The sequence below is a fragment of the Cherax quadricarinatus genome, chromosome 53 (assembly GCF_038502225.1).
Source record: "Cherax quadricarinatus isolate ZL_2023a chromosome 53, ASM3850222v1, whole genome shotgun sequence".
Taxonomy (NCBI): Eukaryota; Metazoa; Arthropoda; class Malacostraca; order Decapoda; family Parastacidae; genus Cherax; species Cherax quadricarinatus.
In genome coordinates this window covers 27,763,086-27,788,283 of record NC_091344.1, presented here as the reverse complement: position 1 = coordinate 27,788,283, position 25,198 = coordinate 27,763,086, and the positions used below count along the sequence as shown (strand labels likewise).

The window sequence follows — 25,198 nt, the reverse complement described above, 5'->3', positions numbered from 1 at the left end:
ATGACTTCAAGAGTGTATCAGTCTGTAGTGGAAGGAAGGCGGGGTAGGGGTCGGCCTAGGAAAGGTTGGAGGCAGGGGGTAAAGGAGGTTTTGTGTGCTAGGGGCTTGGACTTCCAGCGGGCATGCGTGAGCGTGTTTGATAGGAGTGAATTGAGACAAATGGTTTTTAATGCTTGACTTGCTGTTGGAGTGTGAGCAAAGTAACATTTATGAAGGGATTCAGGGAAACCGGCAGGCCGGACTTGAGTCCTGGAGATGGGAAGTACAGTGCCTGCACTCTGAAGGAGGGGTGTTAATGTTGCAGTTTAAAAACTGTAGTGTAAAGCACCCTTCTGGCAAGACAGTGATGGCGTGAATGATGGTGAAAGTTTTTCTTTTTCGGGCCACCCTGCCTTGGTGGGAATCGGCCAGTGTGTTATTAAAAAAAATAATAAGAAATGATCTGGCCTCTGTGCTCCCATTTAAGATTTGGTGATCACTTTACGTTGATGACTTTACTATAGCTTGTGCAGGCGTTGACTGTCGCCTAATAGCAGCCTCACTTGAGAGTTTTATCACCCGTGTTTCTCATTGGGCCAATACTCACTGGTTTAAATTTTCTGGTGTTAAAACACTCCATATTATTTTCATCAGACGTTCTGTTGTCTCCGATTCTCCATAGATGAACACCCTTCGGTTTCATTCTGCCTTAATCCTATCGTAACTAGATTATGGCAACCTGGTTTATTCTGCGGCCTCTCCCGCAGATATCTTGTCCGTTCTCATGACTTTGACGATTCTTCTACATACAGGATGGTAACGAATTACTAGATTAGGTCCATTATTTGATCGCCTTCCCTGTTTACTCTGCCCCTTTTTTCGTTGAATTCACTCTTTTCTTCTTTTCAGTTGCTCCCTTCTTACATGTTCACCTAGTATCTAACTTTCCTCTTCATCCTCGGGAGGTTCCGTCAGTTAGTCTGTTCTTCCCCACTACAATGTGGGAAAGCTCAAATACCTAAAGTTGCTTCTTGCTCTCTTTTTCTTAACCACTTCCAATATCATTCTCATGTTGCAGTTTACATTGACAGTTCAAATTCGTCTGATGGTGTCAGATTTGCAGCAGTGTTCTCTGGCAGTCTTGTGCGAAGTCTCGGCTAGCATATTTATCGCTGAGCTGTATGCAATTATCATTTGCAATTATCCGTATTGCTTCCATGTCTACCTCAACATCTGTAGCAGTTTAAAACGCTTTTAGTGCTTTGCAGGCTATCAAAAAATTTAATTCACCTCATCCCTTAGTTCTTTGTATCCAATTTTGGCTGCACTGTATCTCTAGCAGAAACAAATAAACAGTTTTCTGTTGGGTCTCTGGTCATGTAGATGCTCAAGGCAATGAGCAGGCAGACTCTGCAGTACGGTCAGCTGTCCTTGATCATCCGTTTCATATAGGGGTATTAAATTCTCAGACTATATTGCTGTTAGCTCTAGCCACCTTCGCAACCGTTGGTTACAACGTTAGTCTGATTTGATTAATACGAAGTTATAATCTATCAGGCTAAGTTTAGGTTTCAGGAATTCTGATCATCAATGACGGGATTGAGGGACCATGCTCTCCCGTCTACGCATCGGGCACACCCGTCTCACTCATGGGAATCTGGTGAAGAGGCGCCCAATTCAACTCTGATAATTGTCAGGCTCCAATTTCAGTCACCGCTCTAACACACTTTATCTTCCCTCACCTTTGACACAAACTCCCTCTTTGACATTTTGACAGCAACAAATTTACTGCACAAACTTTGATGGTATTTCGTTTAGTACTCCTCTCAGCCTTTTCTAACTCTACTTCTGTTATCCTTTTCACCTTCACTAGTCAATTATCAAGCAAGCACTCCCTTTCCTGCAGTGCTGTATGAACCTTTTGGGCTTAGCGCTCGGTTTTGATTATAATAATACTCTACAGAATTGGACCTTTTTGTCTACTTCCTTGTACAAAGCCTAATTATTCTTCACTCCTCCCTTCCCAAGTCCATCTTTCCCATCCCACCTCCTTTCTCAATCCTTCGTCTCTTCTCTCCTCTCCTCCTCTTCAATATATTTCTATCCCTTCTCTCTTCCTTTCCTATATTAGGCCTTAGGAGATCTCATAAAAATTATAGTTCCTAAGTTGAGGAAAGAGAATCATTGTTCATTCCATTCTGTTCTCGGTAATGGTGTTGGTTGTCATGGAATCTTAATAATTTAGGTATGTACTGATCTTCCCTCCGGAGTCCCAGAGGGAGGCTTTGGGTGGCCTCATTGTGACTGGAGGCTGCCAGTCTGTTCAATGAGATGGCGGCCAAAATTATTCTGCCTCTTAGCTGGTCTCTTACCGCCCTCTTATGTCTGCCTAGGTGGCTAAGTGGATGTGAGGTTTCTATCCTAGATTGTCTGTTTACTGGCATGAAGGGTAAGGTAGGGACTGGGTTCCATGCAGCATCTGCACTTCCATATATCCTACTATATATATCCCACATATATCCTACCAAGACTGTTCAACTTCCTCCCATCATACATAAGGGGAATTACCAGTAGACCCCTGACTGTCTTCAAGAAGGCACTGGACAGGTACCTAAAGTCAGTACCTGACCAGCCGGGCTGTGGCTCGTACGTCAGTTTGCGTGCGGCCAGCAGTAACAGCCTGGTTGATCAGACCCTGATCAATCATGAGGCTTGGTCTCAGACCGGGCCGCGGGGGCGTTGACCCCTAAACTCTATCCAGGTATACTCCAGGTAATATATCCCACATATATCCTACCATATAGCCCTCATATATCCTACCATATATCCCCAATATATCCTACACCCCTACCTCTTCCACATGAAGCTGGATATATGGTCTCTTTGTTTCGCCTTGGATTTATTCACCCGCTCTTTCTATCCTTTCTCCTCCCCCTTTTTTTAGGACAAATAAATCCTTGGACACACATCCATAAACTCTCCTCCCGTGTGAGGGAAATCCTCACACGGCCCCAGCACATCAACGGACCTTTCTACTGACCAATCTTAGAACCGGTACCACTTTCAGGTAATATCTCATTACCCGACTCCGGTTCTGAAGTTCCAACTAACCCTTTCGATATGTCTGACTTTCGCTCAACCTTGATTATGATTCTGGCGCCCTTTCCATTTCCATACCGTGCTTCGATTTTCGATTTTCGGAACGTTAATACATCAAAGGACGGACCATCTTCGGATCCCCGACCAAGCGAAGCAAACCCTGTTACAGTTAACACTCTTATTCTCAAAAACAACTTGTGTGACAAATTGTCCTCCACCAATCTGTATTTGAAGAAAACTCTTGGACAAAATTCTTTACTCTTAAATGAACGACACTTACAAACTATCTTTGCGACCATAGTATGAGCAAAGCACTCTTGTGACATGTTAGACAAAAAAATTCATATTATGCTCTCAAGAATAGTATACGTAATGCCACTGTACAAAATGCTGAGCAAGCTCGCAGTATTTCCATTCTTAGCTCCATGATACATATGCATTCTTCCTTCAGTTCTTTCTGCGGAGCTGTTGTTCTTCCACACTCTCCTCTTCAAGTGGGGCTCCTTGGTGCAGTGAAGAGGTTCTTGGTCTGAGGAATTAGACCATTTGGTCTCCTTTCTCAGACTGATGCTAATTACCCTCCAGTGCCCCCCTTCCCTTTCCCACCCTGCCAAACCCCCCTATCCTTTTCCTCCTCCTGTCCCCATCCCTACACTATCACCTTCCTGTTTTCAGCTTCTGGGATTCTTCCCACAGGCACTCTAGTTCTTAGGGGAAAAGGTACCGTGGTCAATCCCATTTCGTTTAGGTCTGTGGTGGTGGTGTGGTTTGCCATGGAATCTGGATCATCTGGGGATGTCCCACTCCCTCTCCAGTTTCCAACTGGGGGGCTTTGGGTGTCTTTCGGGAGACGGGTGTATCTCTTGAAGCTGCCTTTCGGATTCTGGGGGATGGTGGCCGAAGGAGGTATGCTTTGTGGCGGGAATCCGCCCACTGAGGTGGCTTGGTAGATGTGAGGTTGCTATCCCTGATTGTTGGTTTACTGGTATGGAGGGTAAGGTATGGCACAGGTTTCATGCTGCATTTGCACTACTTGCAGTACTGGTGTCCTTTTGGATGCAGAGGGGGATTTACGGCCCTTTCATTCACCCTAGGAGCCATCCCTCCACGTTCTCCCCTTTTTTTCTTTTTTTCTAAATAATAAAAGTGACATAACCATAGAATCCCATATCCATGAAACAGATTCTCCCCTGGGCCTTTTTCTGCTACTATACTTTGCTCCGACCCTACCTCATTATTTGAGCATTCTTCGAACTGCTAGTGCCGTTTCCCCACCCACTCCAGGTACCGGGGTTCTACCTGACTCTTTTGATATATCTGACCTCCGCACTTCTTTGACCATGCTTCCGGCTTCTCCCTCTACGGTGCGGCAATTTTTGGATTGCCTGCTCTTCCCACGTCGAACCAACTTCAGTCCCACACCTAAACGCCCAAGACCATTACCTGATGATAATCCTTTGCTTCTTTCTCATTCTGTCCAGAAAAGACCGGCATGACACTCCCTCCCCTTACATGCTATGTTTCAAAATGCACAATAGACTAAGTTTTTTTTAATTCTGCGACCGACTGCTCCTCCTGAGTATCTTTCCTATCATAGTATTAGCAAGGCGCTCCTACGCCATGTTGGTCGAGATATATCCTTTCATGCTTTCAAGAGCAGTGCATGCATCGTCACAGTACAGAATGCTTGCCAAGGTACCGATCTGTCTCTCCTTACATAGATGCTATTTCTGTAACTACCTCATACCATTGTCCAACAGAATTTCCAGCCATATGGTGATGACATTCTGGAACAGCTTGAGCTCCACGGCCTCCCAATCCTCACTTATCATAGGCAGAGTGGCTACCCTTGCAATGTAACTCACTTAACTTGTCACTGCCGTGAACTTCCATCCTCGTTTTATATTGTGGGATACTATTTACAAGTTCGAAAGGTGATCCCTACACCACAACAGTGTAGAAATTGCTGGCAGCGAAATATTATGAAATATTGCAGGTCCATGGCCGAATGCCCTGTCTGTGGTGCCGACGATCATACCAATACGTCTTGTATTCTACCTCCCTCTTGCCTTCATTGTCATGAGGCTCACTCAACTCCCTCTTGCAGTTGCCAAATTTACTTAAATGAGCGAGAAATTCAGTATCTCAAAGAGGCAAAAGGCTTTCCTTATGCTATGGCAGTCTCTCATCTATGCCTCCAGGTGAGACTTCCCCGTATTTCTTATTCTCGAGTTACTAAACGACCCCCCACCTCTGGGGTCCCAGCTTCCACAGCCTCCTCTGCGGTTACCCCTTCCTCAGTCACTCCTCTGTCTAATTCTTTTGCTGTCCTGGACTCAGACACCTACCTCTACACCTCATTCTGTTCTTGCCTCTTCCTCTTCTCACTCACAAGTTTGTCTATAGGACCTCGTACAACAACTCATCTCCATTGCCTCTCTACTTTTCCAAAGTCCAAGAAATCCCCATTGTTAAAATCTCCAGTAACCCCTCCTCCTTCCCTGCTTCTACCTGCACATTTTTCATTTCTAATCTCTGTACCTGGTTCTTCACCTCTAACTGCCTCTGTTACCAGTATAGAAACTCATCATTCTTCTCATACAGTACCTTCCTCCCCTGTCCCCTCCCAAGATTTTTCCTCTTCTGCCTACTCCCAGTTCGCTTCCTCTCTTGTCCCCTCCCAAGCTTCTTCTCCAGTTCTCTCTATTCTTTCGTTTTCCCCTATTTTGGTACATTCCATAGTCGCCCTGATCTTTATTCACCCTCCTCCTTCCATCTCCAATATCGTCTCACATACAATGTCCTTGTTCTATGAAACACTTGAAGCTATCTCTGAATATATTGAGGAGACTAGACCACTGATGGGCACAGAACCATCTCCTGTTCCTCCTTTCCATTCTTCTTCCTCTGCACATCTCCTTTCTTTGCAGCACCCCAATCCTTCACTGCTTGTGCGTTTTCCACTGTCTCCGCATGTGGACTTTTCTAACCCTTCTAGTCCGCAGATACCTCTACCTTCAGATTTCTTGTATCTTTCTCTTCATAAATCATGGCTTATTTACAGTGGAATATCCGTGGCCTTAGTGGTTACCGGCGTGAGTTTCAGGTGTTGCTCTCCCAGTTTTCCCCTGTTTGTGTTTGTTTACAAGAACCCAAATTATGCTCTGCTGTTATCTACACCATCTCGGGCTATGATTAATTGTATTCATCGGATCCTTTTTTCGATGGAACCTTTAATGAAAGTGCACTCTCTTATATGCACTTGTATTCCATATCATCAGCTCTTTGTTCATACTTCGCTGCATTACACTGCAGCCCGCATCCACTTGAGAAAGTGGTATTTATTTATTTTTTTTATTATCACACTGGCCGATGCCCACCAAGGCAGGGTGGCCCGAAAAAGAAAAACTTTCACCATCATTCACTCCATCACTGTCTTGCCAGAAGGGTGCTTTACACTACAGCTTTTAAACTGCAGCATTAACACCCCTCCTTCAGAGTGCAGGCACTGTACTTCTCATCTCCAGGACTCAAGTCCGGCCTGCCGGTTTCCCTGAATCCCTTCATAAATGTTACTTTGCTCACACTCCAACAGCACGTCAAGCATTAAAAACCATTTGTCTCCATTCACTCCTATCAAACACGCTCACGCATGCCTGCTGGAAGTCCAAGCCACTCACACAGAAAACCTCCTTTACCCCCTCCCTCCAACCTTTCCTAGGCCGACCCCTACCCCGCCTTCCTTCCACTACAGACTGATACACTCTTGAAGTCACTCTGCTTCGCTGCATTCTCTCTACATGTCCGAACCACCTCAACAACCCTTCCTCAGCCCTCTGGACAACAGTTTTGGTTATCCCGCACCTCCTCCTAACTTCCAAACTACGAATTCTCTGCATTATATTCACACCACACATTGCCCTCAGACATGAGATCTCCACTGCCTCCAGCCTTCTCCTCGCTGCAACATTCATCACCCATGCTTCACACCCATATAAGAGCGTTGGTAAAACTATACTCTCATACATTCCCCTCTTTGCCTCCAAGGACAAAGTTCTTTGTCTCCACAGACTCCTAAGTGCACCACTCACCCTTTTCCCCTCATCAATTCTATGATTCACCTCATCTTTCATAGACCCATCCGCTGACACGTCCACTCCCAAATATCTGAATACATTCACCTCCTCCATACTCTCTCCCTCCAATCTGATATCCAATCTTTCATCACCTAATCTTTTTGTTATCCTCATAACCTTACTCTTTCCTGTATTCACTTTTAATTTTCTTCTTTTGCACACCCTACCAAATTCATCCACCAATCTCTGCAACTTCTCTTCAGAATCTCCCAAGAGCACAGTGTCATCAGCAAAGAGCAACTGTGACAACTCCCACTTTATGTGTGATTCTTTATCTTTTAACTCCACGCCTTTTGCCAAGACCCTCGCATTTACTTCTCTTACAACCCCATCTATAAATATATTAAACAACCATGGTGACATCACACATCCTTGTCTAAGGCCTACTTTTACTGGGAAATAATTTCCCTCTTTCCTACATACTCTAACTTGAGCCTCACTATCCTCGTAAAAACTCTTCACTGCTTTCAGTAACCTACCTCCTACACCATACACCTGCAACATCTGCCACATTGCCCCCCTATCCACCCTGTCATACGCCTTTTCCAAATCCATAAATGCCACAAAGACCTCTTTAGCCTTATCTAAATGCTGTTCACTTATATGTTTCACTGTAAACACCTGGTCCACACACCCCCTACCTTTCCTAAAGCCTCCTTGTTCATCTGCTATCCTATTCTCCGTCTTACTCTTAATTCTTTCAATAATAACTCTACCATACACTTTACCAGGTATACTCAACAGACTTATCCCCCTATAATTTTTGCACTCTCTTTTGTCCCCTTTGCCTTTATACAAAGGAACTATGCATGCTCTCTGCCAATCCCTAGGTACCTTACCCTCTTCCATACATTTATTAAATAACTGCACCAACCACTCAAAAACTATATCCCCACCTGCTTTTAACATTTCTATCTTTATCCCATCAATCCCGGCTGCCTTACCCCCTTTCATTTTACCTACCACCTCACAAACTTCCTCCACACTCACAACTGGCTCTTCCTCACTCCTACAAGATGTTATTCCACCTTTTCCTATACACGAAATCACAGCTTCCTTATCTTCAACATTTAACAATTCCTCAGAATATTCCCTCCATCTTCCCAATACCTCTAACACTCCATTTAATAACTCTCGTCTCCTATTTTTAACTGACAAATCCATTTGTTCCCTAGGCTTCCTTAACTTGTTAATCTCACTCCAAAACTTTTTCTTATTTTCAACAAAATTAGTTGATAACATCTCACCCACTCTATCATTTGCTCTCTTTTTACATTGCTTCACCACTCTCTTAACCTCTCTCTTTTTCTCCATATACTCTTCCCTCCTTGCATCACTTCTACTTTGTAAAAACTTCTCATATGCTAACTTTTTCTCCCTTACTACTCTCTTTACATCATCATTCCACCAATCGCTCCTCTTCCCTCCCGCACCCACTTTCCTGTAACCATCTATTCTTTGTATCTCTGTCCTTCTCGGACATTATCTGTCACATATGTTACTTCTGTTACTTCAATTTCAATACTCACTGTTTCCTCTGGAAGAGTCTCACTGTGACTCTTGCAGCATTCAGTTGGAGGCTTTTCTCGCTTCTCTCACTCTCTGTTTTAAATACGGGTTCTCCCACCCATTTTAATCCTCGTACTCATTCTCTCTTGCATCGATCTCTTGGTTTGGGTTTGCTGTTCCTCAACTGTATTAGTCTTTACCTGGTCTGTCCTCCCAGACTTGCATGACAGCGATCATTTTCCAATCATTCTTACTTCTTCATATTCACCACCTCCTAGTAGCCCACGCTGGCAATTTGACCGATCGAACTGGGACCTTCACTCACTTCAAACTGCTTTTAGAGAGAATACTTCTTCGTCCTCCTTGATGAGCTTTTACACCTCTTCTCGACCTCAGTTTTAACCACAGCTTCATATTCTATACCCCTAACCTCAGGCAGGCATTCTCAGAGAAGCATGCCTTGCTGGTCTCCGGACCCGCCATGTCATCCGTGACACTAAGTGCACTTGCTGGTGGGATTGTTTCTACAGTCACTTCTGCTTCCTCATTGAGTGCAGTCTAGGAAAAAGTACGGAAATTAAGTGGTAAATACCCTCTTGACCAGGCTCCCATTCTTCGAGTTTGCGGTGTTGCTATAACAAACCCTCTTGAGGTTGCAACCGAAATTGGTAATCATCTTGTCCATATCTCTCAAGGGCTCCATCTATGTCCCTCGTTTCTTTCCTCCAAGTCTGTCAGAGTTAGAGCCCTTATACTTTCCGTCTTTCAGATAAGAATCTTGTAATGTGCCTTTTACACGTCTGGAACTGGAGGCAAAACTCTCTGCTTGCCGATCATCGGCAACTGGGCCTGACCGCATTCATATTCATATGCTACAGCATTTACATCAGTCAGCCCTTGCTGTCCTCTTTCCACAAAACAGGTAATGTGGGACATGACGCCTCCCACTATCGTCCCATTACTCTTACCAGTGCAGTTTGCAAGGTGATGGAACGTCTGGTAAATAGACGTTTGATGTGGTATTTAGAGACACTGGTGAATATGGCTTTCGTAAGGGCCGTTCCATGATTGACCCCTTACTACACTTGGACATATAAGTTCATAATGCTTTTTGCCAATAACCACTCAGTCACCACCATCTTTTTTGACCTTGAGAATGCATATGAATAACTTGGAAGTATGACATCTTGGTTCAGGTCCACTCCTTAGGCCTCCGAGGCAGTCTACCCTTTTCCTTACGAACTTCTTAAGTGAGAGACATTTCCACATTCGGGTTCATATGCTTTCACAGGATTTTTTCCAAGTTGAAGGTGTCTCCCAGGGATGTGTTCTGAGCACATCACTTTTTCTCCTCGCTATAAACCTTCTGGCACCTATTCTTCCATCTAATATTTGATCATCACTCTATGTTGATGACTTTGCTAAAATTTGTGCAGGCGCTGACTGTCACCTCACTACAATTTCTTACCATCATGCGGTCAACCGTATTTCCAATTGGGCCACTACTCATGGGTTTAAATTTTCTAGTACTAAAGCTCACCAAATTACTTCTAAAAGACGTTCTATCGTCTCTGATCATCCACAGTACAAATATGGCTCACGTATGCAAGAACATGATACTGTCAGGCTTCTCGATCTTCTGTTTGACCACTGGTTATTGTGGAAATTTCTCATTACCTTTGTGAAGGCAACTTGTCATAGCCGGCTGAACCTCCTTAAAACCCTCGCTCATCTTTCTCAGGGGGCTGATCGTAGAACACTCCTTCGACTACATTAAACCCTAATTTTATCGAAACTCGATTATGGAGACCAGATATATTCAGTGGCCTCTCTTACAACCCTTTCTAGCTTTAAATCCATCCATCACCAGGGATTACGTTTATGCCTAGGTGCTTTTCGCTCTTTACCAGTTGAGAAACTCTATGCAGAGACGAATATTCCATCCTTGATCGATCACCGTGATGCTCATTGCCTTCGCTGTTATGTTCGCTCTCATGACCTCCACAATCCTTCCATATAGGGGATAGTTACTGATGTTAGTAGATGTTCTTCATTTATTCGTCGCCCCTTTTACTCAGTCCCTTATCTCTTTGCCTGCATTCGCTCTTGTTTTCTCTTAGTTACCACCTTCCTATGTTCATATAGCATCTCACTTTTCCCTACCCCCTTGGACAGTTACAACGGTTTGTCTGTTCTTTCCCACTGCCATGCGCAAAAGCCCAGTTGCCTATGGTGGCTTCTTGCTGTTTTTCTTAACCACTTTCGATCTCAATCTCATGCAATCGCAGTGTACATTGATGGTTCCAAGTCTCCTGATGGCGTTGGATTCGCTTCTTCTTCTCGATTCGCCGGTACTCTCCCGGCCCGGGCCTTTTCCAAGTGGTGGCCCGGCCTTGGCTCCCTGTCTCGGGAGTATCTCAGACTAATGTCTGTTATTGGAGGAGGCACAATTACCTACTCATCGTTGGGACCAACTGTCTCCAGGCCTAGCCACATTCCTCGCCCTCACGGGGCTCGTAGGGAGACACTAGGCCTTTCGTACACCTCATCCCCTGGTTCTTCGTATCCAACTTTGGTTATGCTGTATGTCTAGCAAGCACAAAGATATTTTTTTTTGTTGGGTCCCCAGTCATGTTGACGTACAGGCAATGAACAGGCAGACACTGCTGTGCGGTCAGCAGTATATGACCTCCCAGTTTCGTATAGAGGTGTTCCACTCAGACTATTTTGCTGTAATTACTACCACCTTCACACCCGTTGGCAGCAACGTTGGCCTGATCTGCTACATAACAAATTACATTATATTAAACCAAGTATAGGTTTCTGACACTCTTGTCATCAATGTCAAGGTTGGGAGACTGCACTCTCCCGCCTTCATATCGGCCACACTCGTCTTACTCACGGGTGTCTCATGGAGAGGCACCCTGCTCCATTCTGTGAAAATTGTCAGATTCCAGTTTCTGTTAGCCTCATTCTGTTGGACTGCCCACTCTATCAACGAGCACGAAGAATTTTCCTCCAACGTCGTCACTGCTCTACTGCCCTTCTTTTACCTTCCCTTCTGGCTGATGGACCCTCCTTTAACCCAGACTCTCTCACTGACTTTTTGACAGCAACTGAATTACTGCACAAACTCTGATGTTGATGCCTCTAGTAGTCCTCACAGCCATTTTATCTCAATCTCTTGCTACCCTCTAACCCTGCACTATCCACTGCCTACTACACCCCATGACCTAATAATCCCTCTCTCTCTCTTGCTACTCAATATTCCTGCATCCTTCCCTGCCCTTCTGCACTGTATGACCATTGTGGGTTTAGCACTTCTTTTTGAATATAATAATCTTCCACACACTATGGTTCAGCGAGACTTTCTAATATATAATGCAGACATTGTGGAGCACCTCGAGCTCCAAAACATTCTGATTCTTATAGCTAACATTTTCCTGTCCATGGTCGAGCAACATTTTCCTAGTAAACTAGCAAAATTATCATTTCACTGCCGAAAACTTGCACTCTCGGTATATATTTATAGCAGGACAACGTTTACAAGTAAGGGAATTAATACACAATCAACCTGCACATAGAAGACGATGTTTCGGTCCTACTTAGACCATTTACAAAGTCACACTCCCTTATACACAACTTTCCTTGTATGAATCTTAGTCGTGACTTTGTCTCTGTAGATGCCTTCATTTCCCTTTACATTGTAAAATGCTCCAAACTTCAGAACACTCGTGACTTAACCTGATTCTTTTTTCTCCTTCTCCCTTTTCCCTTTTCCTCTTTCTCCTTTGGGGTTTCTTTCCTCTGCCTTGTGTATTTGGTGCTTTATTATTATTTCCCCCCTCTGTGTTCTTGTTCCTACCCTTAGTGGGCCCTGGCTCCCTTGCAGTGTTCCTCTTTCATAGTATTTGACTGACTCCACTACTACTACTATTACTACTACTACTACTACTACTACTACTACTACTACTACTACTACTACTACTGCTACTAGTACTAGTAGTAGTAGTACTACTACCACTACCACCACCTCTCTTCCTCCTTTCCTACTACCTGTCTTGTCCCGTCTCTGTTTGCTGGCCTAAATATATACTCCCTCCTTATCTCATTTTTGTTAGTGTGACTTGGTAAATGGTCCAAGTCGGACAGAAACGTCTTCGTAATCTCCTCTCTCCTATGTGAGGGTTATTTGTGTGTTGTTCCAGTCACGGTATTGTGCCTTTTTTTTTATTAAGGGAATTAATACCAACACCACGACAATGTAGAAATTGTTGGCACTCCTGCCACCCAGCTAAATATTGCAGGTCAATGATAGAATACACAGTCTGTGGTGCAGTTGACTATAACAATCCGTCCTGTAACCGTCCTGCAGGATGTGCCTAAAATGAGGTGCACCCTGCATATTCTCGTCGTTGCCTGACTGTCTTAAGAGAAAGGAGGATTCGTTGTCATAGGGAGAATAAGGGTTCCTCTTATGCCATTGCAGTTACTCATCTCCGTTTTCAAGAGAAACTCCTATGGCTTTCCTTCTGAGTAACTAGATGTCCTTAAACGTTTATAGTACTTACAGTCACCTCTATAATACCTGCTTACACAGTCATCTCTGTAATACCCACTTCCAAAGTCACCTGTGTCTAATTCTTTTGCAGTCTTTGCCTCTGATGCTTCTACCTCATCGTCTGCTACTGTTCTTCCTTCATCGTCTTTTCTTACTCTTATGCTTCTCAGCCAACACGGCCATCTTCTCGCATTCCTACACTCCAAAGTCCGAAGCTCAAAACTCCTTCATCCCCTAAACCACATATGGTTTCCCATACTTTTCCTGCTTCTGTGAATAGTCCCTTACCTCATACTACATTAGTTCCCATTGAAGATGTTCATCAGCCCCACGTACAGTCACTCCCTCTCCTGTCTCTCAAGTTTCTACCAGCCAAGCTCTCGCTATCTTCCTCTTCAGCAGCTGTCTATCCCTCCAATCACAGCTTACGTTGGCAGTTCGAACGAGCGGATTACGTCCTCTATTAGCGTCAAACCTTGATCTTCCCCAGATGACCTGTTACAAATATTTAGGCCCCTTTCGTTAACTGAAGCCTCAAATGCAGTTCCCCAAGCCTCTGGTAGACATCTTCGGAAATGCGTACCTTGGTGGTCTCCTGATCGTGTTTGTGCAGTACGCTGAAAACTTGCTGCGTGAGGCCGATAACCGTTACAATAGAACTGCAGAGGGGCTCTTTGATTTTAAAGGATCGAGAGCGGTTGCCTTAAACAAAATGCTCTTGCTGGCGATATTGTTTCTACGGTCACTTCCAGTTTGGAAAAAGTGAGGAAACGGAGCAGTACGTACTCACCAGACCCAGCTCCCTTTCTTACAGTTGCCAGCGTAAGCATTGCAAACCCTGTTGAAATTGCCACAGAAATTGGAGATCCTCTAATCCATATATCTCACATGCTCCATCAGTGCCCCACGTTTCTTTTTATTCAAAACTGCCAGAGAGTTAGTACATATAGATTTTAACTTAGCATAGAAGAATCTTACATGCCTTTCTTGCATGAGTCAACATGAGTTAACGCTTTCCACTTGCTGACCGTCGGCAGATAGATCTGATCATTCATATTTGTATGTCTCAACATTTAAATCAGGTTCTTGATTGGCCATGGAAAACCGCAATTGATCTGCTCTTTCATTAGTCAGGTACTTCGACCATAATGCCTCCCAGTGCCGACCAATTTTTGTTACTAGTCCAGTTTGCTAATTGTTGGAACGTCTGGTAAATAAACGTTTCATTATTTGGAGATGCATAATTGTCTTTTCATTCGTCAGTTTGGCATTCGTAAGGGCCGATCCACTATTGACCCCTAACTCCGTTTAGATACTTATATTAGAATTGCCTTTGCTAGTAAACACTTGGTTATCAGTCTTTTTTTTTTATCTTGAAAAAGCTCATGGCATTACCTGACCTTAAAATGTCTTGCCCCAATGTGAGGGAAAAGTTCAATAGATAGGAGTAGCGAGGGAGTGTATAGTAACAATAGTTTCATTGCCGGCTACTTGTTAAGGTAGGGTAAGTCCAGCTCCCGCTATTCCCCCCCTTTTTCCCCCTCCCCGAAAGTGATAGTTTGATTGCCGGCTGCTTGTTAAGGTAGGGTCAGTCTAGCTCCCGCTATCCCTTCCCCTCCCTCTTCCCCCCCCCCCCCAAAGGTGACGTGTGGGGCTCCGGCCAAACAGTAATCACTCGACTCACAGCTCCCAGCACTACTGTAAGTACATGCTTGCTCATATTCTAGTGGACTTATTGATTGAAAGCCTCACTTTTGATCAATAATAAACTTAGTCCTTTCAGTCTTGCTCTGTTAAATGTCTTAATAATCACCACGTCTTTTAGGTATTGTACTTATCATGGAGAGTGATTTCTTAAGCAGTGTGTAACCTGTCTCTCTTTACAGCTTGGAATGACAGAATGGGTCACCTACCAACCAACGAGTAGAATTGAAGGAGACGGACTATCGTCCTGAGACGTTCCATTTTTTATCTACTTGCCTGTGCACATGTATGAAGAATCAGGACGTAACCCCTCATCATTGCAGTGGTAAAGAACCTGATTTCCTGTCATCTGGATAGATTATTTACGGCTATGAGAACGAGCCGGTGGGTTGTCACCAACACCTGCGACCCCCCCCCCATATCATCAGCAATGGCTACGATTTCAAGAACATGCAGTGTCACCAACACCAGACACCCAAGTTTTATATATATTAGCGTTGAATTCAGATATCATTTATATATTTCATTTTTCATTTTCTTTAATGTAGGATCAATATTTCATATTTAAGTGTTTTATATTTTATATTTTCTAAATAACAAAGTGTTTATGTTTGTCAGTTTTTGTTCTTTTTCTATGCATTAATTTTCCTGAGGAGGAGCCAGCCTTAGTAATACTGTCTGAAGTTGTTACAGGGCTGAGTAAGTCTTCACAAGTGGCGACCTTGCCTGGATACGACTCGACTGAATCAAGATTCAACTCCATCTCGAATCTACCATTGGAACTTCAACGCCGCATACAACAGACGGTTACCACCAGCCATGAGTAATCATTCTCTATGGTAGGACTACGGTACAGGTATTTAAAAGATTTGGTGATTGTTATAGTCTCAATTTATTGTAAGTCAAGTCAGGCAGGATATAATAGTTAATTCTGCCACCTTTTTTTGAGCTTGAAACACTTTGGAGGATTAGACTCTAGGGACCCGAGATTTTCCAGTGACAATTTGTTTCATTGAGCTCTTTATTATATCAAGAGTACTGTCGTAGGACACTCTTGATTTATTGGTGAGAAGATTGGATGGTCAAGGGACCCCATTCTACTTACTGTTTGCTCGGAGCCGGCATAGAACCCTTCGTTTTCATTAATACATTTGTAATTGAAGCAGGGATCGAGCCCTCTGGTTTATTTGCAGTTTGAACGGAGCAGGAATTGAACCCTCCGTTTTCTTTAATACCAATTTCATTTTCCCCTGATAGTTTAAGTTATTCTGGAAGTAAGCAAGAAAAATTTAGAAGCTTTCATTAGTGCTAAGATCCAGGAAAGAGAAAAAAAGGAGAAAAAGAACCTTTTTTTTTTTTTTTTTTTTTTTACACAGGGTTTGACAAGGAGGAATACCAGTTTTGGATGAATGCTGGAAGTAAGTTAGGAATAACAGGGAAAAATTTAGAAGCTTTCATTAGTGCTAAGATCCAGGAAAGAGAAAAAAAGGAGCTGAAATGACAGAGAACTCTGTCAAGCAGATGCGAGATACGGCGAAGTGCTGTAAGCAGGAGAAAAAGGAGAGAGAGAGAATTGAAAGAGAAAGACAGAAAGAGAGCGAGAAGACAAAAAAGAGCGTGATAAACATGATAGTGAGGAAAGAGCTAGAGAACGTGAGGAAAGAACTTGAGAACATGAGTTGAGAGAGAGAGAGAAAAGGATCGCGAGCTCGAAAAAGCTCGTCTTGAATTAGAGAATAAAAAGTTAACTTTCTCATAACAGCAATTAGAGGAAGGAGTAATGGAACAACGTGCAGCTAGTACACTTATTCCAACACTTAATTTACCTCCTTTCACAGAGGGTGAAGACATTACTTCATACATTATCAGGTTTGAAAATACCGCTACCCTCTGTGAATGGCCTGCTGACACCTGGGCTACCAGGTTAGGAATGTTATTTTCTGGAACAGCTTTGAATATCTATGCAACTTTGTCGCAGGATATCATATGTAATTATAACCTACTGAAGAAGGCAATCCTTAAAGCATATCAAAAAACCACTAATTCTTACAGGAAAGATTTCAGGTATGCCACCTTACAGCTTGGCCAGAACTTTCAGCACTTTCAGAACTTTCGTTTGTTCGACTTTTGGACAGAGAGTTCAGGAATTGATCACAGTTATGAATCTCTTAGACTTCATGGTTACTGACCAGTACCTGACAGCTCTTCCCCACCAGATAAGAACATTCATTAGAGAACGTAACCTGATTAAAGCTGAGGAAGTTGCTGAGGCCGCTCACTTGTATGCTGAGGCTCACAATTCCTATAAAGACCTAAAGGGATCGAACCCTAAGGGCAAGGGTTCATCAGACCTTTAGAAATCAAAGCCTCTAGTGGAAAGTAAAATGACTTCTTTTATTCCTGTTTGTCATTTGTGTGGTGTTAAGGGACATAAACGTCCAGATTGTCCTTCTAAGAAGGTCCAAAAAGTTGGAAGATGTTTTAAAGACTGTAATGACCAAGCACCCTTCTGTTCAGGAACAGTTAATGGACTTAATGTATCTACCATTTTACGAGACACTGGATGCACAAGTATAGTCATTTCTGATAAGCTGTTCCCTAACCTTAAAGAAACTCATTCCTCTGCTATACTTTCAGACTACTTGGGCCGTATGGACACTTTTCCTACCATCCGTTGTTACATTAGGTCTAAATGGTTCACAGGTTGGTCTGAAGCCGTACTAGCTCCCATCACTTCTTGCTCCGTACTAATAGGTAATGTAAAAGGTGCCATTCTTCCTTCTGAGGTTGACCTTTCATCACCAAAGATGGACATAAGCTTTTCAGATCCTCTTCATGTAGAGTCAGAGAAGCCCCTCGAAAGTTCAGATGAGACAATGTCTCGTGAGATTCATGTGGGATTAAAAACCAGTGATGCTACTCTCGAAAGCGAGGTAGTAGGATCACTGGTTCACTTGTTAGATGAAAGTGAAGATATCACCTCCGATACTATAAATGTCTTGACTAGGGCTCAGACCAAAGACCAGGCTTCTCCTACTGTCCATCCTTTGATTTTCCCTGACTTCAAGCCTTTAGATATATCAAAGGACTCTTTTGTCAATTTACAACGTAATTGCCCTTCTCTTCAGAATTGCCATAATGCCGCTAAACAAAATCAAGTTATTCAAAGGAAAAACTTTTCATATAAATTTGAATATATAAAAAGTATCTTGTATAAGTCAGTATTCAAATTAAATTCAGATGAGATAGACTATTCCATCTTAGTTGTTCCAAGTCAATGCAGAGAGACTGTTCTTAAAATGGCTCATGACCTGCCAGTGGCCGGACATTTCTCGCATCGTAAAACCTTGAATAAAATTAGGGAAACATATTTTTGGCCTAAAATGCCCTCAGATGTCACTACCTGTTGTAGATCGTCAAAAGTTTGCCAACTGTCATCTTCCCGAGGTACCAGGCGAGTACCTATGGTCAAAATTCTTATCTTTACGGTACCGTTTGAGAGAGTAGCTATTGACATCGTTGGTCCTTTATCTCCACTTTCATCTGGGGACATATATATTAACATTAGTTGATTATGCTTCGAGTTTCCCTGAAGCTGTACCCTTAAAGACCATAACTGCTACAGAGGTGGCTGAAGCCCTTTTGTCCATCTTCTCCAGAGTGGGTATTCCTAGAGAAATTTTGTCTGACCGTGGGACACAATTCACATCGGACTTAATGCAACATCTATACCAACTTCTGGGAGTGAAGCCTCTCTTCACCACACCCTATCATCCCAGCTGTAATGGGAGGATTGAGCGCCAGCATTCAATTCTCAAGTCCATTTTAAGGAAACTTTGCTCCCTTAAACCTAAGGAGTGGCATCGTTACCTACCCTGTGCTTTGTTTGCCAAGAGGGAAGTTCCCAGTGACTCTTTGGGCTTTTCACCTTTTGAACTTCTCTATGGTAGACAGGCCAGAGGTCCACTGTCCATCCTTCATGACTTATGGACTAATGAGGAGGTAAATGCTGAGGTTCAGTCGTCTTACCAGTTTCTCCTTGACCTTAGATCCAAACTTGAGGAGACCTCTGACATAGTTTCGAAAAACTTAAGCTTGTCAATGGACCAGTACAAAACCTATTTTGATTCCAAAAGTCGGAGGAGAAGTTTTAAAATAGTGGATGAAGTTCTTGTACTTTTGCCTATCAAGTCAAATAAATTATTAGTAGCATGGAAAGGTCCATATAAAATATTAAAAATTTGTGGGAAAGTTGATTACCTCATGGAAGTCAAGGGGAAACCTAAGGTTTATCATATCAACATCCTTAAGAAATATTACCGAAGAAATTCGGTTAACTGCCTTAATAATTTTGACTTAGTTTTCCCACACGAACTTGATAAGACAACTGAAGAATGTAAAGTGTGTGTAATCGACACCTCTAACTTAGACTATGACGGAGAACTACATGACTTGGTGACTCTTGACCACTCGGGCGCAACAAACATTAATATTAATGAATCTTTGGATGACCATAAGAGACATGAACTACTTCAATGTGTGAGTAACTTTTCAGACGTCTTTACTGATATTCCAGGTGTTACCTCCACGGTAGTCCATAAGATTGACTTAGTGACGGACAATCTTATCAAACGAAAATTATACCCAGTTCCAGTTCACCTTAGGGGTGCATTTGACCGAGAGGTAGACAAATTATTAAAACTAAAGATCATTGAACCTTCAGTATCTGCATATTGCTCACCAGTAGTCATGGTTAAGAAGGAGGATAATTCATATAGACTTGCTATTGACTTTAGAGGCCTTAATGCTATAACTCGGTGGGATGCTGAGCCTATGCCCTTAATAGATAGCGATCTAGTCAAATTTTATGACGCTTCCTTCTTTTCAGAGATTGATATTGCACAAGCATATCATCAAGTAATGTTAGATCCTTCTTCTAAGCCATACACCGCTTTTCCTACACACCAAGGACCGTTGCAGTATAGAACTATGCCCTTCGGTTTGGTAACTGTCTGTGCTACCTACGTGAGGCTGATGAGGAGGGTCTTGGGTAATATGCCAAATGTTTCAGTTTATTTTGATAACATTTATGTAATGACATCCACGTGGTGCGAACATATCCAAACATTAACATCAGTTTTACGTAAGTTACGCTCACATGGCCTCACTGCCAAGCCGAAGAAATGCTTCCTTGGGTATAACAAGATTAAATATCTTGGACTGATACTTTCTAATAACTCTCTGCAGCCTCTCCCCAATAAGATCAAAGCTTTATTAGAATTTAAATTCCCCAAAACCAAGAAGCTCATGCGTAGCTTTCTTGGTTCTGTAAACTTTTATGCACGGTTTATCCCGAACCTTACTGATCTTACAGACATCTTATCCAACTTCCTTAAAAAGTCTGTGAAGGAACCTCTTGAACTTTCCGACTTAGCTCGGGAAAAGTTTAATGAGATTAAAAATATCTTCTCGAAAGACCTTATACTTAAGATTCCAGATATTTCTAAAACATTTTGTTTAAGAGCTGATGCCTCCAATACTGGCTTAGGTGCGGTGTTACTACAATATCATGATGGTACTCCCTTCCCTTTATGCTTCCTAAGCCGAAAACTCCTTCCCGCGGAAACGAGATACTCCACCATAGAAAAGGAATGTTTGGCTCTTGTGTGGGGTATCTCCAAGCTTAAATTTTATTTACTGGGAAAAGAATTCATTTTAGAAACGGATTACAAACCTTTGATATACCTAGAAACTTTTAAGGGAACCAACAGTCGCCTCTTGAGGTGGACATTGGCTCTCCAAGCTTTTAAGTTCCATATTGTGTATATCAATGGTTCATCCAATTATTTCTCTGACTGGTTAAGTCGTGACAGTCAGGAGAAGATTTGTTGCCTTACGCGACTTCCACGTGTTAGAACTTTTTCCTCGCCTATTCTTCTCATACTCCTTGACTATAAGTCTTGGTATGGGGGAGTGTGAGGGAAAAGTTCAATAGATAGGAGTAGTGAGGGAGTATATAGTAACAATAGTTTCATTGCCGGCTACTTGTTAAGGTAGGGTAAGTCCAGCTCCCGCTATTCCCCCTCTTTTTCCCCCTCACCGAAAGCGATAGTTTGATTGCCGGCTGCTTGTTAAGGTTGGGTCAGTCTAGCTCCCACTATCCCTTCCCCTCCCTCTTCCCCCTTCCCATCCCCGAGAGGTGACGTGTGGGGCTCCGGCCAAACAGTAATCACTTGATTCACAGCTCCCAGCACTACTGTAAGTACATGCTTGCTCATATTCTAGTGGACTTACTGGTTGAAAGCCTCACTTTTGACCAATAATAAACTTAGTCCTTTCAGTCTTGCTCTGTTAAATGTGTTAATAATCACCACGTCTTTTAGGTATTGTACTTATCATGAAGAGTGATTTCTTAAACAGTGTGTAACCTGTCTCTCTTTACAGCTTGTAATGACAGAATGAGTCACCTACCAACCAACGAGTAGAATTGAAGGAGACGGACTATCGTCCTGAGACGTCCCATTTTTCATCTACTTTCCTGTGCACATGTATGAAGAATCAGGACGTAACCCCTCATCACTGCAGTGGTAAAGAACCTGATTTCCTGTCATCTGGATAGATTATTTACGGCTATAAGAACGAGCCGGTGGGTTGTCACGAACACCTGCGACCCCCCCCCCCACATCATCAGCAATGGCTACGATTTCAACAACACGCAGTGTCACCAACACCAGACACCCAAGTTTTATATATATTAGCGCTGAATTCAAATATCATTTATATTTTTCATTTTTCATTTTCTTTAATGTAGGATCAATATTTCATATTTAAGTGTTTTATATTTTATATTTTCTAAATAATAGTGTTTATGTTTGTTAGTTTTTGTTCTTTTTCTATGCATTAATATTCCTGAGGAGGAGCCAGCCTTAGTAATACTGACTGAAGTTGTTACAGGGCTGAGTGAGCCTTCACTCCCAACTCGTTCCTTAGGTCCTCGAGGCAACTTGCTGCTTTGCCTTAAGAATTTCTTAACTGAGAGACATTTCTGTGTCCGGGTTCATAATATGCTTTCCCTGACTTTATCCTTGCTTAAGGTATCCCTCATGCAACGACTGAAAGACATCTAGTATGCATTGGTGACTTATTGGAATATAAATAATTATCTCTCTGGTGATCCGTCGCAGATTTCTTATCAAAAGCAGTGTGGAATGTCATGAGAACAGCAACTAAGTTTTCATCTATATCCTACATGACGTGCTATCTATAGAGAACTTGAGAAACTAAAAGGAATCATATGGAAATTATGTACAAGGTGGGATGTATATAGTGTATATTAATACCTTGTTTTGCTTTATATAGATAATAAATGTAAATCAGTTTCATACAGAACAGACCTATCCTAATTACCCCCAATCCCCTTTTGCCTATCCCATCTCCCTATCCTCCCTTTCCCGTTTCTCCCGCCCTCCCATCCTGCCATTTTTCCCATCCCTATTGTAGTCTTGTGGGTCCTCTCCTCTGGCATTATGGATTCTAGGTAGGAGGGAGTATGGCAGGGTTCATCCAACTCTGGGGAGGGGGGGTTCCTCGGGAGTGGTGTAGTTTCCCGTGGAATCTGGATCATCTGGAGGCGCCCTGCTCCCTTCCTGGATTTCCGTGAGGTGGGGCGGGATGCCCTACAGGTGATGGGTGTATCTCCAGAGGCTGCCTGTCGGTTCTGTAAGGTGTCAGCCGGAGGAGGCATACTTTGTGACAGATTTTTGAACGCTCTTTTGTCCGCCGAGGTGGCTTAGTAGATGTAAGATTGCTATCCTGGAGCGTTGGTTTACTGGCATTTAAGGTAGGGTATGGCACGGGTTCCACGCTGCATCTGCACTACATGCGGGCCTGAGGTCCTCTCGGATGACATGGGGAACTTATAGCCCTTTTCATGCCTTCTAGTAAACTGTCCCTCCTCTGCCCTTCCTCTTTTTTTTCCTTTTTTTTTCTTTAAAGTAATAAGAAAAATGCCACCATCATGGAGTCTTTGTCCCTTGCCCCCTCTCCTCCTCCCAGACCCCTTTTTGTTACCGCGTCCTGTTCTGACCCCGCTTCATTATTGGACCATTTTCCAGACTTTTTCCATACCCCTGTACCTCCTGCTGGTACACTGTCTTCTGCTCCAGGTGCCAAGGCTCCACCCGTTTCTTCTAGTGCCTCTGCCTCTTGCACGCCTTTAACAATGCGTCCGGCTTCCCCAGATATGAAATGGTTTTCAGATCGCCCACCTGCCTCAGGCCGGGCCATTCACAGTCCTATGCCTGAACGTTCCAGACCATTTGCTTAAGACAATTCTTTGATTTCTGCTCATTCCACGCAGAAACGACCTACATGATACCCACTTCCTTTAATCACTATGTTTATAAGTACATAGTGGATCAAATTCTTTTCCCTACAACCGACATCTCCAACTGATTATCTTTCAGACTACAGTGTTGGTAAAGTTCTTTTACGACACATTGGTCAAAATATATTCTTTCACGCTCATCAGAGTTCAGATCAAGCTCATGATCATTCCCAACCCATGGTACATATCCGATCACCGTTGGCAACAACAGTGGTCGGACATGTACCTAACAAATTGCGCACTATTAAACCGCTGTTAGGTTTGTGGCCATCTTCTTACCACCATTGCCATTTCTGGAAGACTGCGCTCTCCTGTCTCTGCATCGGCCATACTCGCCTTACCCATGAGTATCTCATGGAACGATACCCTATTCCTCTGTGAGGTTCGTCGGGTGCCTATTTCGGTGCTTCACTTATCCCTTGCAGCCCTTTTCTTCCCTTATCTCTGATCCTCTCATCACCTAGCTGTTCATAGCCATGGCACTATTTTCTCCCTCTCAGCGCTGTATGACCCTTGTCTGTTTAACACTTTATTATTTGATTATAATCTAGTTTTGCGGGTTGCTGGTGTTAGCATTGCGGAACCTCTTGAAGTTGCTATGGGAATCGGGAACCATTTTGTCTGTCTCCCTCAAGGGCTTTACCTCTGTCCCTCGATTTTTGTGTCTAAGTCTGCTAGGGAACAACCGCTCTTTGATTTCTGTTCTCATGGGATGGAACTATATAACGTACCTTTGTCTCTCTTAGAGCTAAAGTCTACACTTTCTGCTTGCCGGTCATCGGCAGCATCACAGCGTCCCTTCCAGCTCCTTTTCTTCCCTCACCTGTGATCTCCTCTCCACCTAACTTTATAGCCCCGGCATTATTTTCTGCCCCATAGCACTGAATGAACCTTGTCGGTTCAGCACTTTATTTGATTATAATAATAACAATTTTCAAAGGAGAAAATATTTCTACTTGTATTTTTTAAGAAACGCTAATTTCAAATTTGCATCTACAGTTTTAATTTTAGGGTGTCGTTTTTCTTAGTAAATACATCAGTATTAAAAGTTTAAATCCGATCAGAAGAGGCATTCTGTAGTTATTAATTGTAAACCAATACTATGTGTTCAATATTTTTTTTCGAATTGGCACCAGCACAGTCCAGTAAGACTGCGATCTTTCTGTTCAACTTAATACACCAGAGCAATTTTGAAGATGATCAGAAGAGACATTCTTCAGTTTGTCGCAAAGATTCAGATGAATTTATATTTGCTGCCTTTAAAAAATCAACTTACTAAGCAGTGTTCTGTCCATAAGATACTTTAACCATTAAAGACTGAAGTCTTTCGAAAGTGTTGTACTATGCAAATAATATGATTTTAAAGTAAAAAAAAAATTGAACACGATTTCAATCAAAAATTTCAAATGTTCAACTATACACATCACTTCCACTCTCCACCTTTATCAAATTAGGATACACCTTTCATTTAACGTTTAAAATCAGGCAAATGTGTGATGTGAAAGTTTGGAGCCATTCCTGGGAACTTGGAACGTGGTCTACAACGTTGATCATACCTCCACATCACAATCATACCTCCACACCACAATCATACCTCCACACCACAATCATACCTCCACACCACAATCATACCTCCACACCACAATCATACCTTCACACCACAATCATACCTCCACACCACAAGCATACCTCCACACCACAATCATACCTCCACACCACAATCATACCTCCACACCACAAGCATACCTCCACACCACAATCATACCTCCACACCACAATCATACCTCCACACCACAATCATACCTTCACACCACAATCATACCT

General features: G+C 42.9%; 1 protein-coding gene across 1 annotated transcript in view; it reads left to right on the top strand.

The window, feature by feature from the left end:
* The window catches only part of LOC128692432 (cytochrome P450 4C1), a 610,069-nt gene that overhangs the window by 543,315 nt on the left and 41,556 nt on the right, over positions 1-25,198 (top strand). The window lies entirely within an intron of this gene.